Genomic DNA, 11,731 nt, shown 5'->3' on the forward strand with positions numbered 1-11,731 from the left:
GTCCAGGTTCTACACTTGGAATGAAGCTGTCCATGGATGATGCTCAGAGAGCGGGATGGAGTCGGGAGTAGAGCCATGCTGCCTGAATTTGGAGGAAGGACAAACTGTTTCACTTCCCTTAGACCTACTCCTCTTTCAAATGACTTCTTCTTACCCACGAAGGGACTTTGGAAGCCACAGAGTCTGATGGAGGAAGCATCCTACAAATGATGGGACCATCAAACCTTTGCAATCACTGTCACTGGTTTGAGTCCCAGGTCACAGGTGCTGGGGCTCCATAGACAATGCTTTCCTGGGCTCCTCTAAAGAACACTGTCCTGCCATGCTGTGGGCCTGGCCTCTGTCTGGTCCCTGAATCCAGCCTGTAGCCATGGCTGTAGTAAAAGAGACCCAGAACCTCCCTTTAACTATGCAAATACAAGGAACTTGCCACGCATCTGCCTAACTCTCACCAGGATCTGTGATGCAACCCCAAGGCCTGGGCCCTACCTTCTAGGGAAAGATAAGATATGGTGAGCTAGGAAATGGTGCATAAGACAGGAGGGTGGTCTGAGATCAGGGCAGTTGTGGGCCTATGAGCAATAGGTGATGACCCTGTTCTGCCCACTAGGCTTCCTATTCCCACCTACCCCTGGCTGAGGACTGCACCTCCATGTTTTCTAAAGCCACCACAAAAGCTCATTACTGGGCCCCAAGTGAGTTTACTGTCCCCTTCTGCAGCATGAAACAGAAAAGCAACTCCCCAGTTCTCAGCAGCCATCTCCCCCCAAGAGCTTGGAGGGTCACTTGGAACAGAAATGCATCCGGTGCTGCTATGCTGTGTGGTGCCTGCTCAGCCAGTCGCTGCTGGCTATGGCCTGCCTCTAGAGACTCTTCCTTTGCATGCCCTAGGGTGGCTGTACTCCAGTCTCTCATTGTTTCCACCTCAACATCAGGCTCCATGACCTCCATTGCTCTCCCAGTGCTGCCACACAGTGAGGCCAACCACAACTGATGGCCTATGGCCAATGTCCAGACTCAGGCCAAACTCCTATACTCTCAGCAAAAACCAGAACCTTCTGCATCCTAGACTAGTCTGCTTAATAACTGCCTTCCATATCAGCATAAGGTGCCAAATAGATGAGCTGTCCTCTCTGGGGATACTGAAATGGACAAAGGTAGGAAGTATCAAGATAAAACCACTGGGCAACCAGGCCACTCAGACCTCCACGTCTGTCTCTGTCATTCTTGCAGATTCCATGATCATCAATGAAGGAGCAGCACAGTCAGGAGAGCAGTCACAGATATGAACAACCGCAGGGTCCCTGTTTCAGATGGAGCAGGCTGCATGGGGGAAGGATAAATGCACAAGGAAGCTTCCATGTCAGGGAGAGACAAGTCGATGCTTGCTTGTGAAGGATGTGCTGACAGCGAGGTCCATGAGCTCTGTAGGAGCCTCTAAGACGGGTCCATGAGGTGAAACAAAACAATGAAAGGAAGAGGCTGGAGGGAGAGGGTGGAAGCAAAGATCTACCTGGGACTGAAGCAAGGGGGCTGAGGTGATAAGAAAGGTTCAGGTTGTACCTGGCGAGGCCTGGCAAGTGTCACTCCAGAATGCTCCTGTCTAGGGACTCGAGCAAGAAACATCTTTAGATCATCTTGCACGTTGGTTATGCCAGGAAGTTGGAGCAGGACACTCAGGGTGATCCCCCATGTGCGTGCTGATCATGGCCTGCTGTTGACCATGCTTACCTCAAGCCCAGCATCCTGACGAGCTTGGCATCTTATGAAAACACAAGGAAGGAGCTTTCTTTCCTTGACCTGGGACCTCACCTAAGGTGCAAACAGACACCCAGCATCTTGTGAGGCTTAGGTGGGGCCCACATCTTTTGAGGCCCTGAAGACAATGGAACCCACACTGAGAAACATCCCAGCCTCATCCCTTCCCTGGCCTACCTTTCCCACCTCTGCCATCTGTGCTTCTTGCTAAGGTTGCCCCGTTCCTGGAAAAACTTCATCAAAAGGTCTAAGAGAGGTGATAAGATCAATGTCAGCTGTCATTTTGCAGAATCCTCTCTTCCTAGTCACCTGCAGGGGGCTTCAGCAGCCTCAGAGAAGGACCTTATTTGCTACTGCCATGGGCCATACAATTGCTAGACAGAACCTGGCAGAGCAAGGCTATCCAGGGAAGTCAGAGAGTTGGCCTGCAGTCAAGTTCAAGCCTTACAAAGATGGTGGGTGACACAGAACAGGTGGGTGAGTCTGTGGTCCCAGAAGACACTGAAAAAGTGTGACCCCCATGAAAGCTGAAATAAAGTTCCTGTCATCAGTGACCAAACCAACACGTCCATGGAGTCACACGGGGTGTGGCAGTGATGTCACTGCTGAGAGCAAATTAACCATGCAGGACAGAAGGGCATCCCTGAATTATCAATGAATCAAAGGAGGTCAGGTTCCACAGAGAGCAGGAAAAGCCCTTCCTCCCCACTATAATGTAGGTATCCGGGCCTAAAAGCACAATAGTGACAGGTATACACTTAACGACATAGTCTCAAGAACAGTCCCCTGGTCTTCCTGCCCCCACACTGCACTCCCCACCTCAGCCATCCTGCCCTCTGCATGGCTCTGATCATCTTTCAGAGCATATCTAGAAGCAACAGGGACACTTTGGTGAACCACCATGCCCTGAATGAGCTGGGGGTACAGCTACGAGGAGCTGGTTGCCAAAGAGAAGATTTCAGAAAGAGTCCCCCAGCAGGACACTTCTACAACCATGGAGAGAGGCAGCCATGGGAAGCCCAGAGGAGGACAGCAAGAAAAAAGCTTGCAGGGATGAAGGCCTCCCAGGCTGTGAGCTGAGCCCTTGCTCAGGTCAGGAAAATAGGCAGGTGCTGTTGGAAGCAAGCCCGCCCCTAACCCTATCAAAGAAGTGACAGTCTCCCCCAGAAAGGCATTTCAAGAGAAGGATTAGGAAATGTTCTGCACTGTGTGACTGTCTAGAGGAGGGAACGCTCTCGGCTCAGTGTGAAGTCGCTGAAGCTGCTGCCCAGAGTGGGGCCCAAGTCCACAGGAATCTCTTCCTATACATGGGGCAATAGGGTGATCCTGCCATCATTAGAGACATCCTGCTGCAGAAGATGCCAAACCCTCTGAGGGCAGCTACCGCTGTCACCAGCAGGGGTCACTATGACCTAGAGCAAAGTAGAGACATGAGCTGCCATCACACCAGCCCACGGGCCACATCCATGCAGTGGAGAACTAGTGGGTAACAGAAAGGGACAGAAGTCAGGTCTTGCTGCCCAGAAAGTCTGTTCCCAGGACATGCCTCCCCCAATAGTCCACAGGGCACAGCTTCTGGGTTACCTTAACCATGTCCATCAGGAGTCATTCAGTAAGATGGCTTGTCTGATCAACCCAATGTTTCTCATGCATGATGGCAGAGAAAAGAACTTTCAGTAAAAATCCATCCCATAAAGGAAAAGCTTTCCTTATGCTCACACACCCATGGTTCACTAAGGGCTGTCTCTTCCCAGGATGAGGACTGCTTCCTGGTGTGTCTCTCTTTCCGTGGAGTGGCTTCTGTCTGCACTGAGCCGGGCACAAGACAGGGTCTGCATTTCATTGTCCTTGAAGCAGCTTCTAGAAGTGAAGGGCACACAGAGACATGACAGTAACACTGAGACTCACACTCATCCATAGTCCCTAGCTGCACCATGAAGCTCGCTATCCCAGCACCTACTAAAGTAGAAAGTAGAATGCCTTCACATATGTGGAGATTCACCAATCCTCCAGCACCCTACTCAGAGTGCTGTTCAACCTGCCCCTCTGGCTGTGGCCTACATTAGGGCAGGTGAAGGTATGGGTGTGCAGAGGCAGGACAAAGCCCAGTATCTTACATGTCACACAGGGGCTTCAGGAATGCTGGGGCTGTGGTGGTCTTGAGCTAAAAGTTAGGAGACTCCTGCACCCTGGGTTTCCTGGGAAGAAATAAAATCCACAGGAGAGACACCCTTGTTCTCTCTGATGGAGCCTTGGGAACCCAGCCCTGCATCCCTTTAGCTCAGCCTGGGTAACGATGTAGTGTCATCCTCCCCAGTCCTTGCTTTTTCTTCCTCCACACCCGCCCTCTTGGAGGTACCATACTGAAGCTGCATCCCTGCAGTGTGGTGGCTGCAGGATGGCATTTAAGGGTGTGCCACCCTGGCCAGGGCTCTCCTGCCTTTTCCTCTGCTCAGGCCTGTGTGTGCAGTCATGGTTGCCATGGTCAGGAAGCCTCTGCTCTCACGTGACATAGCACTAACTGTAGAAAAGAGACCTCTGGCTCTGAGCCACTCTCTCTCTGACTTAGGCTTTTCTCTGGGCAGCAGCTGCAGGGACTTGACACTGACCAGGGACCCTTGCTCTGGCCCTAACCACAAGCCTGGACAGATAGACCCTTCACCTCCATCACAGACTTCCTGCAAGCAGGGAATACTATTTTCAAAGAGTATAGCTGACTACCTTGCCTGTTCTCGCCTCAACTCCAGAAAGAATGAGTCGCTAATTGATGTGAAAGCCAGACCTCTGGATTCTGAATGTGACTCATACTGTGGTGACCTTCATGCACACACATGGCTCTCCCACTGCACTCAGGGCAGAGGAGGGGACCTAACGTGCTCAAGAACATGACCTGAGATCACACAGCAGGGCATTCTGGGTTCCAGCCCTTGTCTTCTCATGAGCCCAGGTTAGCCTACAGAACTGGCTCACACAAAGGAAGGGACCTGTTCAAATTCACTGAACAGGCCAGGAAGGGTCCTGATTGGGCCTCAGTCAACTTCCAGCCAGCCTTCAAGAGCAGCCATTTATTCAAAGTCTTCGACAGCCTTCACTATGAGAACACCATGGACACCTTTTCCCTAGCTGTGTGTGTGTGTGTGTGTGTGTGTGTGTGTGTGTGTTTCTGTCTTTCTGTCTGGCTGTCTATATGTGCACCATACACTTGCAGAGTGAGTGAGTGTGTGTGTGTGTGTGTGTGTGTGTGTGTGTGTGTGTGTGTGTGTGTTTGTCTGTCTATATGTGCACCACACACCTGTATTGACTTTAGAGGTGTCCAATCCCTGAAACTGGAGTTCCAGGCAGTTATGGACCACTTCATCTGAGTGCGGCAAACCAAACCCAGGTCTTCAGTGAGTGCTCTTAACTGATAAGCCATCTCCCCAACCTTTCCATGTTCATCTTTACAGACTCCTATGGTAAAGACCCAAAAGATAAACACCCAAGGTTCCCCTCAGACAGGCCCACCCTAGACTTTTACATTCCCTACACAGCAACCCCAGAAGTTTCCCTTAGACTCTCCCACCTTGACATTTAGGGCCACCCACACAGAGAACCCCAAAGACCCACCTCAAACCCTCTCTTCCATAGACCTTCACAGAGCCTTCCATAAAGTCCTGTGAAGGTCCACACAGACCTTCACAGACACCTCCACAGAGAGCCCCCAGAACTCCCATGGCCTTTTATAAACATCCTCACAGTCACTCCTAACAAGCCCCCATAGACTGGCCACAGACCTCCATAGAAACGCAGAGAATTGTGCCTCACTCCCACTAAGAGAACACAGAGATTTCTTATCAACACAGAAACATCATGCAGTAATACCTGAAGCACCCAGAAGTAGCACTTGAGCTCAAGTCCATGGAGACGTCACAGATACACTTACATACCACCCACAGACACCCCTGACAGAGACATTCTGCAAGACACCTCAGAGACAATACTTCTTCCAGAGTGGCTTCTAAGTGACTCACAGTCCCAAAATGGCATGTTCAGGTCACCATGACAGCCACACTACAGGAGCACTGGAACATGCTAGCATGTCCTTTAGGAAAGGTGGCCAATGGGGCCTCTTGATTCTGAGTTCACTTGGCTTCAGCAATTCGCCTTCATCTGCCATGATGACTCCTGAAGCACTTGCTCCCTTAGTTCAACAACTGGACTCCCCATTACCTCCTCACTGATGCCTTAAAGAGCTTTATCATCCCTTAGCAATGATCACATGACCCCAAGATGCCCCTCAACTTGAGGATCCTTCTGAAGTTTCATTAAAACCTGATGGTAACCGAATGCTAGGACCATTTTACATACCATTTCCAACACCACGGAGAGATCAGAGAGAAGCAGGCTCTGGTTTTGTGCACTGTGATCTGTGGAATGAGGCAAACTTCGCTACGTGTCTTGAAACTTCCCTTTCTTCAGCTACAAAATGGGAAATGAGTGTTAATACTGCATGACGGGAAATGAGTGAAGGTAAAACGCACTGGATTGTATCATAGGGATCACTTTCCAAATTTATTTTATGTGCATAGACTGTGCCTGCATGGCTGCACATACATTACCATGTGCATGCCAGGTGTCTGGGGGGTACGGAGCAGGGACAAGTGTCTGAGGCACCAGTACTGGAGCTAGGAATGGCCATGAGCCACCATGTGGGTGCTAGGAACTGAACCTGGGTCTTCTGCAAGAACAGCCAGTGCTCGTAACATCTGAGCCATCTCTCCAGACCTCAGTTCTTTTTTCTATCATTGCTTTAATTTCTTATGACACTCTCTCTAATGTGATTTTCACTTTGCTAAACTGTACACAATAAAGTCTCCCTGCCTTCCCCCATGCCCAATAAAATCAAGCAATGCCATTTTTAGCACAAAAGTTAGCATAGGTAGTAGAGATTCACAGTCCACATGACAAATAATCTGGATTACTCTTTCAGGTCATTTTTTGAGTCGTTTCCTGGTACATGCCATGCAGAGGGCTTCTGTAATGTCCTCTGGTGGTAAGGGCCTCTTCTGCAGCCCCAAAGCCATTGCAGGTTTGACCATGAAAGCATGGACCTCATGGAGTTTGGTTCCTCCAAACTATCTTTCTTCAGGCAGTCTGTACACATCTGCCCCTCAGGTGGAGTCCAGGGGTCCCCTGACTTACCTGCTGACATCCAAGTAAGGAAAAGTCAGCTGCCAGGACCAGGATCTTACTGCACTGACAACACCACGCCAATTCCAAAATGGCTGAAGGGCCCTGAGGCGCTGAAAGGAAAATGTCTTCCCTGTCCAGAAGTGAATCTTGAAACCTTAGCCTGGCTGGCAGCAGCCGCACACTGCTCCATTCGCTGCCCTGGTATAGCTCACTCTTTCTCCAGACAGGTTCCCTGACCAGGGCCTCCTGCCACCTTGGGATGAAGAGGAAGAGAAGTTGGAGGCCTGGACCTTTCCTGGAGCCCACAGTAGGCAGTGTAGAGCGTGAGTTCCCAGGGGACCCTTCAGTTTTCCCTGCCCCTTTCAGGTCTTGCTCCCCCACTACCCTAGCAACCTTCTCCCTTTTCCTGTTCCCACACTCCCCGTCCAGCACTCCCTTGTGTTGAACTTTGCTGTCACAAGTCTCCGCGACGACCCCCCCCCCCAGCCCCCAATGCCAGGTGTTGCAGGGCTCTCAGGCTGGGCCATATTTACCAATGCGACCTTCAGTGGGAGGCCAGTGGCCCCCGATTCTGCGGCTTTATTATTACCAGGCACTTCAGCTTCCCACCTCTGAATATCCCCCGCCCCCCAAATGCCATGGAGGACACAGAAAGGTTCTCTGCTGGTTCCTGGGTGGAAAGCCTTATAGGAAAGCTGACATCAGCTACAGTAACAAGGTCTCACCGGTTCTACCCGCAGCGGCACTGGGGATACAGCAGTTAAACTGCCAAAGAGCTGCAAACCGGTCAGAAACCGCCCATGTGATCTGTTGCTAGCCTGTGATTGGCTGAGGCTTCAATGCTGTGATTGACGGAACTGATGGTTTGGTTACAAGGTTATCCTGAAATATTAAGCAGAAGTTTATATATTAAGTGAGGTTACAGTTCACTCTGTGTGGTGACCATGTGGATACAAACTTTATCAGCCAGAAAATGGATAAAGGTACAGGCCAAACAAGTTAGAATAATAGCCTCCTTTTGATCATCTTTTTTCCAGGCTTGAGAGACTGATGCAAATCATGGGTTTGGGCAGTGACACCTTCTGCAATGGTCACAATAAATCTCCCCTTGTAGACTTCATGATTCACGTTGTGAACTTACCCTTTCGTTACTCTGAAATAAAAAGCCCCTTCAATAGACAAGGGTACTGGTGTAGAACTGTTTAAATTTGGAAAGAACTTGAACAAAAGTGTCATTCTAAAATCAACTGCTTTGCAGGAAGAAGAAACACTAGTGCTTTTGTTTGTTTGTTAAAAATCTTTGGCATGACTACTAGATAATATAATGTGGAGGAAACATTTTTCACAGAAGCCACCATGAGGCAGTTCAAGCAAAGCACCAGCAGGAGGGTCAGGTCTCAGAGGCAGCTCAGCAGTCTGTGGATGGATGGTGGTGAAGACTGAGAACAAGGCAACATGGCTGGAGAGATGGCTCAGCAGCTAGGAGCTCTTGCCGCCCTTGCAAAGAACCCAGGTTCAGTTCCTGACATCCACATTGCAGTTCACAAGCATTTCTAACTCCAGTTCCAGAGAATCCTGCACCCTCTTCTAGACAAAACATATATACATATACATATACATATACATATACATACATACATACATACATACATACATACATACATACATCCAGCATAGGCTGCAGAGTATCTGTCTTAGTCACTGATCTATTGCTGTGAAGAGACACTATGACCAAGGCAACTCCTAAAAAAGAAATCATTAAATTGGGGCTTTCTTACAGTTTGAAAGCCTTAGTCCATTATCATGGAAAACAGCATGGTGGCAGACAAGCAGGTGTGGTGCTGGAGAAGCAGAGCTCTATCTTGATCTATAATGGAGGGGGGTAAAGGGAGGTGGTAGGGGGTAGGGGTAGGGTGGGAGGGGGGAAAATGGCACTGGCCCACCCCCAGTGCTACACGTGCTCCAACATGGCCACGCCTCCTAATCCTTCTAATCTTTTCAAGAGGTTCTGCTCCCTCGTAACTAAGCATTCAAAATATGAGCCTATGGGGGTTGGGGGGCATGGCATTCTCATTCAACCCGCCATAGTACCTGACCTTGAGAGGTTCTCATTCCTGCAGGCCACCTGGTGAAATCTTCCATAGTGATCTGCAGACCAAGAGACTTGAGGGTTTGGAGCCCCTGGCACAGCCAGGCTTCCATGTCCATGTTATACACTCCGAATTGGATAACAAGTAGCCATCCCACCAACACCTCACAAGCAGAAAATATGAAGGGTTTATGAGGCTGTACATCAAAGAAAAGGGGAGAATACAGAAAAAGAAAGCATTTGTGTTGCCTTCCTGCCTGTTCTTCTTCATCTCTCACACAGGAACATATAACATTCGAGGAACTGATGCAAGCCACACACTCTAGTGGAAGTGGGAAGATATTTGTGGACACAAAGGAAAATCATTTTCTACTTCTGTGAAGTACTTAATCCAGGAACAAAAGTAAAACTCCAACAATGGAGTGGGCCCAAACCTACCATGCTCAGCAAAGCTCTTCTAGGACTCTCCACCCTGTGCCTTTTCATCCTCCAGGGTACTGTGGCCACATAAAGCCCTCAAGCACACCACATCATGTGGGGCAGGTGACAGAAATGAACCATGGCCCCTGCATCTGCATCAAGCATTTCAGCAAATCTAGATGGAGGGAATGGCACACGTCACATGAGGTCTACAAGATATCTTCCTCACCAACAACTCAACATCCTCCTCCAAGTCCTCCACATGGAAGTCAGAATGAGAGTTTCCCCTAGTTACAATGACCCTAGTTTTGCCTGTGCCACACAGCCCGGAATGGTTCTGGGCCCTGGGGACCTCCTATGGCCTCAGTCTATCCAGCCCTCCTTTGGTATACTCTAGCAATGCTGGAGTTTTCCCTTAAGTATTCAGGATGCCTTCCCTTCCAGGAACCCAGCACTGCCATCCTGTCTGGGAAGGCATCTCTACTGATGGCTATGGCTCCTTTACCCTTCAATAAGCTCCTTCCTGAGTCTTCATCCAAATATTTTCCTGTGGCCTCCAGGTGAATTGGCTCTGTTCCTCTTTCTGCTACAGTGCCTACTTGACCCTATTCAACATTGGTTGTGTATTCATTATCAACAGCAGTAGGGGACTGGGAAACTGTGTCCCTAATCAGGAACTTGATGTCTGATCATACAAAGTACATGGGAGCTGGAACTCTGGACAGACCTGACCTGCAGTTGTCCCTGGAAAGCAGGGAGAATGTAGAGCCAGTCCTAGAAGCCTTATCCCTAACCCAGAACCCTCCTCTCCTCTCCTAGCCTGATGCTGGCCCTGGAGGCAGGAGGGTCACATTTCCAGTAGCAGATTTGGAAGGTGCCTTTGCAGAGGCAGGCGAATGTGGGGATCCTGTGTGACTCTCAGATGCACCTTGGAGCATGGGAGGAAATCCTGAGAGCTAAAGGAACTGAATGTCTGGTTTATGCTCAGGAGCCAGGATCCCCACGTCCAGGGGCTAACACCCCACCTTCCCAGCTGAAGCCTCACTAGCCCTCTAGCCCTCTGCATTCCTGTCTTCGTTGTCTGGAGCTCAGAGTCTGTGGGGGGTAGCCTGGAGTCTATTGGGGGCAAGCCTTCCATTGTCCAGGGAATGGGGAAGGACCTAGAGCCTGTCCCGACACAGGACCACTCATGGTAGCCTAAGATCTGGGTGCAAGAGGCCTGTAGTCTTAGGGAAAGACAGGGGTAATGAGGTCAAGGGCATCAGATCTCAGGATATTGCTGCATCAGTCCCACACAGGACTCTGCTGAGTTCCTAGAGCCCTACTTGACTGTCCAACAGTGGCCTGAGCTCTTACCCTGTGCCCTTCTACACTCAATGGCCTGCTCCAGCCCACTGTCTCCCAGCAAGATAAAGGCTGCTCTACCCCAAGGATGCTTCCCAGGGCTGACTTGTTTTAGTCCTGACCTTTCCCATGGAAGTAAACAGAGGATCCAGAGGTGGCCCTGCAGGATTCCTTCCCACCAGACACCAAACCTATAAACATCAAATTCATCTGTGTATGGATTGTGTTATAATGTTTAGTGTCTTTAGGTTTTGTGTTTGTGCTTTTAAGATGGAATTTATCTATTATGTACCTCAGGCTGTCCTGGAACTTGCTATGTAAATCAGGCTGGCATCACAGACATCAGCCCACTTGTACCTCCAGGGTGTTGGAATTAAAGGTGTACACACCATGCCTAGAAATGTTTAGTGTCTTTAAAATGCTGGTTGAGTTGCTCACAAGAGTTTCTTTTTTTCTTTTTTTAAAATTAATTTTGGTACTGAATTTCTGTCAACTTCTGGTTTGACACTAAGCATAGTTCTGCCAAGCTTGTACTCCATGTGTGTGTAGGAAGTTGTATTTTTAACATTGACAATAGTAAAATCTAAATATTTATCAATGCTAAAAAAAAAAAAGGAAAAAAAAACCAGTGAAGATGTTTTAAGTCACAGAGAATTCTCAACACAGGAATATCAAAGGGCTGAGAAACACTTAAAGAAATGCTCAACCTCCTTAGTCATCAGGGAAATGCAAATCAAAACAACTCTGAGATTCCATCTTACACACATCAGAATGGCTAAAATAAAAAATTCAAGTGACACCACATGCTGGTGAGGATGTGGGGAGAGAGGAACACTCCTTCATTGCTGGTGGGAATGCAAACTAGTACAGCCACTTTGGTGCTATCTCAGAAAACTGGGAATAGGGCTTTCTCAAGACCCAGCTATTCCACTCCTTGGAATATACCCA

The 11,731-nt window shown here is 49.1% G+C and overlaps 1 long non-coding RNA gene across 1 annotated transcript; it reads right to left on the reverse strand.

Moving 5' to 3' along the window:
- Window positions 1–1,740: 1,740 nt before the first annotated feature.
- Window positions 1,741–7,679, reverse strand: LOC311606155. Its single transcript, XR_014782229.1, has 4 exons — window positions 7,464–7,679; window positions 6,940–7,183; window positions 6,106–6,216; window positions 1,741–3,618 (listed from the first exon to the last, which is right to left on the reverse strand). It is a non-coding gene; the product is annotated as an uncharacterized lncRNA (long non-coding RNA).
- Between the last annotated feature and the right edge of the window lie 4,052 nt (window positions 7,680–11,731).

The sequence above is a fragment of the Acomys minous genome (genome assembly GCF_964271855.1).
Source record: "Acomys minous genome assembly, chromosome: 9".
Taxonomy (NCBI): Eukaryota; Metazoa; Chordata; class Mammalia; order Rodentia; family Muridae; genus Acomys; species Acomys minous.